The sequence below is a fragment of the Nylanderia fulva genome, unplaced genomic scaffold (genome assembly GCF_048542155.1).
Source record: "Nylanderia fulva isolate GAGA-0341 unplaced genomic scaffold, ASM4854215v1 Scaffold113, whole genome shotgun sequence".
Taxonomy (NCBI): domain Eukaryota; kingdom Metazoa; phylum Arthropoda; class Insecta; order Hymenoptera; family Formicidae; genus Nylanderia; species Nylanderia fulva.
The window spans coordinates 102,915-109,418 of record NW_028189335.1 but is presented as its reverse complement, the minus strand read 5'-3'; positions in this window follow the sequence as shown (position 1 = coordinate 109,418).

Genomic DNA, 6,504 nt, shown 5'->3' with positions numbered 1-6,504 from the left:
GCCGACCAATCGGAGCGCGGGGTGCGCGCGCGCACGCGCGTTCGCGCACTCGGCGCGCGCGAGACCGAGACATCCTTCGGCTTCATCATCACGTCGCGTCACCGGACGGTTCGCAGGATCCGAGCAGCTAACTCGACACAGCTCGCGCTTGACATCCCGCAATATCGTGATGAAAGCTTTCGCGAGCATGCATGTGTCACATGTTGCATGTCTCGTATTTTTTATTTTACGTAAGATCAGCGGCGTTATCGCAATAACACGGGGATGATAACGCGCCGTGTTACCGGCGTGGCGTGGCGTGGCGCGATGGTTTGACGCGCTACTTCTCTCGAAATTCGAGAACACGCGAGGCGGACGAGATCGATACCGCGCCGACGTCTTCCTCGGCTCGGCGCAACGCGTGATTTATTCCTACATACACGTTAATAATTAGATTGTTAAATGCGTAAAAAAATTAGATTTTTGTACACACATGCATTCATTTATTTATTATTTATATATATATGTAATTATATTATATAAAAATATATAATTATATTATACGTATATAAAATATACGTAAATATATCCCTTTTTAAAGGCTTTCCGCGATTAGTTTTCATGAGAAATAATAATTTGTTCAAAAATAAAATTACATTCGAAACAAATTACAATAACTAAAAATTTAAATTATTACATTAAATCGGAAGGCAACTAAAGGCAACGATGCTATCTCTTAGATAATTATACTGATTTTATAGTGTCTCTATTGCAATAAAAAAAAGATTAATTAAAATAACATAAGAAATGAGAAGAAAAATAATAAAAAGAAAAAACTGACATTTGTATTCATTTTTTCTCGGCTCAATGTTTGGTTGATGTTTGGAATGCATTATATTTAAATAAAAATAATAATTAAATTATATGAAACATAGATTGACGTATAAAATATTTAAGTAAAAACATAGTAGAGAAATTTACGGATAAAATATTATTTTTTCACGTATCAAATATGACTGTTAAATATATTTCATCTTATTGATTTAATTATTATATTTAAAAGCGGATTTCAGTAAAAAGTATAATATATATACTGAGAAAAAAATGTTGATTCAATTGAACATCGATGTCATCGGCTGCCACAAACATATGCAGTTGATTCATCAGTATTTTGTTAATTCAATGGCATAATTAATCAAATCAAGATGTCATGCTTTTGTTTATACTGCATATGTTTAAACAAAAATAGCCCGTGATGTCGACGTTCAATTGAATTAACAACATTTTTTTCTCAGTGATACATACATATCTGGTAATTAAATAATTTATATACTAGACAACACAATGCACGCTTATAATTTCTAATATAATTCACAATTGATGTTTATAAATAACTTTTATCAACTTTTAAAAAAACAAGACTAAACATATTGATTTTCATATGTCCGCATTTTTATTGCAAACAAAATAGAAAAGTGAAAAGTTATAATTTAAAAAATTAATAATTATTAATTTTTACCAAGATATAAATATTCCTAATACATTTAATAATCGCATATTATAAAATAATTTTTTTAAACTGCTTGCATCAAGCATATGATTTTTTAATAACTTTTTTATATCCAGATATTTAACAGTTGAACTTGTTTTTTATTCGGAACTGAATGTTCCTATGAGCAAAAATCCTATTCCTATGACCAAAAATCTACATTTATCATTAAAAATGAGAATTACAATTTTCAATATAAAATTGTCAGCAATTATGAAGCGTATTAATTAATTATACATTCACAATTATCACAAAGCGCTGGCAAGCAAAAAAAGATTTTACGTTACGATCTCATAAGATGGTTGCAATATCAGCTGATAATTTAATCACCGTAATACCGAAAATGCAAATTAAAAAAAAATAAATTTGCAAACACATTAATCATTCTATTCTCATTTTATGTTTATCAATTTTAAATTATCATTATTTATATTCTAATGTTATACTTTTGTAATACAATTAGATTAAGAATTATGTTTAATAAATGGTAACGTAGAAATTTACTCTTATAAATTTTTGCTCCTTAAATTTGCTCTGCATTACTGCGATTAAAGTATCAACGGATATTTTACAATAATTTTTTGAGATCGTCGCATAATTGCCTCTAAATCTTTAATTCGTGTTTTTTTTCCTTTAGTTTTCGGACAGTTTGATCGCAAAGTACGCGCCTTCTAATAAATTAAAAAACTAAAATAATTAAAAAGAGAAATATCTCCTGTAATTTTTCTTAGAAAATTATGATGTGTAAATTAAAGATTTTAAAAATTTTATAATAAAAGGTATATAAATGAATAATTTGATTTATATATACATATATATATATATATAAATATATATAATTATATAAATATATATAATTATGATAGAGATATATATTATATATATAGATAGTGTATATATAGCAAATATAGATATATAGAACATAGAGAAATATATAAGTATAGCTATATATTGATATATATAAATATTACATATATAATATATATATATATATAAACATTATATATATATAACTCTATATATATATATATATATATATATATAATGTATGTAAATAAAATGTGTATACAGGGTGTTAAAAATTATTAGACCGACAAATTTTGAAAGGAAATTGAAGACATCGAAATAAATATTTTTTGTTAATATTATTTTTCTCTACAATGTTTTTAGTTTTAATATTTTATGGTATAAAATAGAAGTTTGTGACTTAATGAACAAACATATATTTATAAATGGAAAAATTAAATTGTATTTTAACCTGAACAAAAGAAAAAACGAATACATCAAAATCAGATATGTGCAAAATAATGTCTAAATCCTTTTAAAATAGAAAATGCAAAATAGTTGGAAACTTTTCATTTGAAAATATAATATGTAAAATGTTATCTAGATAGCTATTTAAAATAGAAAATGGAATGTAGGCATTTTTAAAGTGTTTTTAAAAATGACAATGGTTTTTTCAAATGTTTTATATATATTGTACATATATTAGATATATTTAAATTTGTATTTTTATTATTTACTTCTTACAATTATAACTTATGTTTAAATTTTTATTTCTTTTATTAAATTTTGATAAACTATAAATTTTCTTTATAAATTTCCTTTTATAAATTTTATATATTTTTGCCAGAAATATTTATTATTGTTTACGAGTACAGACATTTACTTAATGACTTCTTTAATAACATTTTGATTATACATGCATACATTATTGATTGTTGTACATATATTATTTATATCTCGATTAATTTTTAGTTTGCAAGAAGAATGCATTTAAAATAAAAAATGGATAACAAAAATCATTTAAATATAATTGTGAAACATATAGTTTTTAAAAACATCTTGAATGCAGAATAGGCATCTTATATTTTATTTCCATTTTAAATCTATTGCATCTATTTGAAATAATGCACATCCTCAATTAAATATATATGTAAATTTGATCAATAGATTTGATAAATAAATGTGATTCTCATCAACTTGAGAACTTAATGATAAATATCAAAAAATGATTTATATTGATTAAAATATTTTTTTTTATTTATTATGATTGATTGTCATAATATAGCTACACATATATGTATAGATAAAGATACAACAATAAATGAATCATTTTTTGAAGAATTATCATAAATGTGAGTTTCAATGCAAACAGAAATGTCAGATCAATATTCAGAAATAATTTACAGCGGAAAGTCATGAATATTATAATTAGCTAGCTACATAACTAATCTTATTGATTAATTTTTTAGTGTTGTATTGATACAGAATAGAATATTTACACATGAGTATATTTATAATAAGTATGTTTAAAATTGAACCTTCGATAATACTCGACAAACTTTAAAACTGCATTATCGCCGTATGATTTCAGGATGTCAAATTTTTCTTTTTTAATATTGCCATTTTGCTTATGAATAATTAATTCATTAAGAGACTTTTTGAAGGAAATTAGTCAAATTAATATTTCTTTTGAATATATGTATATTGTTTACTTTTTTCTTTTAAATAATTGTGAAAATTAAAAATGTTAAATAAATATGCATACAAGTATACGTATATATTTATATATAAATATGAGCCTTGACAAATAACATTTAATTAATAAAATATTCTCATCGTGCAACGCTTGATAAATATATGATAATATTTATTTTAATCAATTATTACACAGTTTTAATATTACGCACATAAAATTTTTATTAATTATTAATTATAAAGATATATAATAATGAAATGTGAACAAAAAATATCATTGAAAAATCTCTTCATTTTTAGTCACTTGAATAAAATCGAAAACAATTGTCTTGACATGTCAATTAAAAAAAAATTTTGAAGAATTCCAAAATTAGACATTAAAAAGATTTATAGCAAAAGAATTTGTAATTAAAATTAAGATCACAGTTCATGCATCAACACTTTGCCTTGAGAATTAGACAAGTATATGTGATGTATATATGAGATGTAAATCCATGTGATTTATGTAACAATTTTATTAAAAAATACACAAATGCTTATCGTCACAAGGTCTGCGTGCGTTACATAAATATTAAGAATGATGATTATATGTATATACATATTCGTATGATTTTACGAACACCGATAAGAATAAAGATTGACGTGAAATTATTAAATAATATTAATGTGAATAATGTGAAATTATTAAATAATATTTGTAAGTATTGCCTCGCATCAAGGAAATGTAATAAATGATGATGAACGATAAAGGAATATATATTAATTTTTTTATACATGTGTATATAATACATATATGTAGAAAAAAATATTCCTAAAAAAATTATTTTGTTGTTCTAATATTGAGTAGAAGATATTGTGAACATATTATTAAATTGTACTTTATTTTTTTTATAATCATCAATATATTAGCAAAGAGTGATAGTGTTAAAAAAAGGGACGATCTCTTCTGACTAAATGTATACTTCAGTAAGGAATCTTCGCGTGAGAATGCTTCAATTACTTAATTGCATGATTATTACATAAAATGAATGATGTGCCTTCGTAATTGAGAAATAGTCTTATCTTTTGCAATGTGTGGTGAACATACTTGAGAGGAATCGTATAAATAACTTATATCGAGATAAAGAAAAAAGTTTTTGTTTTCTTTTCTTGTGTTTTATTTATCAAAAAAAACTTACAATGAAAATTATGTTATTCAGATTAGTTCAAAATGTCATATTCATAATGAATCATAATTCAAAGATCTTTGTATAAAAAAGTTCTTTCTGTTAGATTTAATAAACTAATGCATTAAAAAACAAAAAGGATATATATAAGGCACAAATATGTTGTCCTATTATGAAAACAAATAATATGTTTTGAATGAATAAAAGTATTAAAATCATTATCATAAATCTGTTTCGCATATATAGCAACTTTAGCATTTCAATTTTAATTATTTTTTCGTCTTTTCTCTTATTAAAATTATTTCTATTTTATATTTATTTTATTCTCATCTCTATATTTTATATTTATTTTATATCTATTTATATCTGACAGGGTTGCGTAAGTTAATGATTTTTAAAAATTAACAATAAGTTAAGTTAAAATTAGTTGCTTATAAAATTAATTTAATTAAAAATTGCATAAACAAAAATTAACTCAGTTATAAAATTGAATGAAAATTAAATTAACGAAAGTTAAATCAAAAGTTAATTTTTAAAAACATTATTTATATTAACTTAGATTTTTATTTGTTAATTCTTTTAAAATTTATAATAACAAAGAAATTTTAATTTTTATATAGAAATATATTTTTTGATAATTACAATTAATGACAAATGAACATAAAAATTAATAATACTTTAATTTCAAAATAATACATTTATCACTTATATAAAACAACTTCAGAGATAAAAAAATGTAACTTAGGAAAAAGTTAATAAGTTTCAAAAATAACTATAGTTAAAGTTAAAAATTAATACATTTTAAGGTAACTAAGCTAAGTTAAAAGTTATTAACTTTTTAACTTTTAACTAATCAACTATATATATAGTTATTACCTAATTCTGAATCTTACATTATGAGAAGATCCAGAAATAATATTATTTCATTTGTCATTTTTGGAACTGAAGGACCACAAGAGAGGGTTCAGAATCATATATTTACGCTTCAGACACGTATAAAAAGAAGAATGAAATTTTGTCGAATAGCGGTAAGGTAATTTTGCAATTTCAACGGGCTCCTTTCCAACAGCAACAATAGCCTCGACTAAGGCGACAGCCTAATTTCAACGCCGAAGAAAGTACACGAGATAACTAATTGTCGGGCTTAACGAGACCTTTGTGTAGCATATCGTCCCAAGCCAAACAGGAGGCTCATCCTGTTTAGCACCGTGTGTGCGAGCGATGACGAGGCGAATTACACTTGTGCTAATCAAAAACAACGTTTACATGCACGTCTTTCTCAGGGAAGCATCCATAGTCGCAACAGAGAGATAATCGATTATTCGGCAT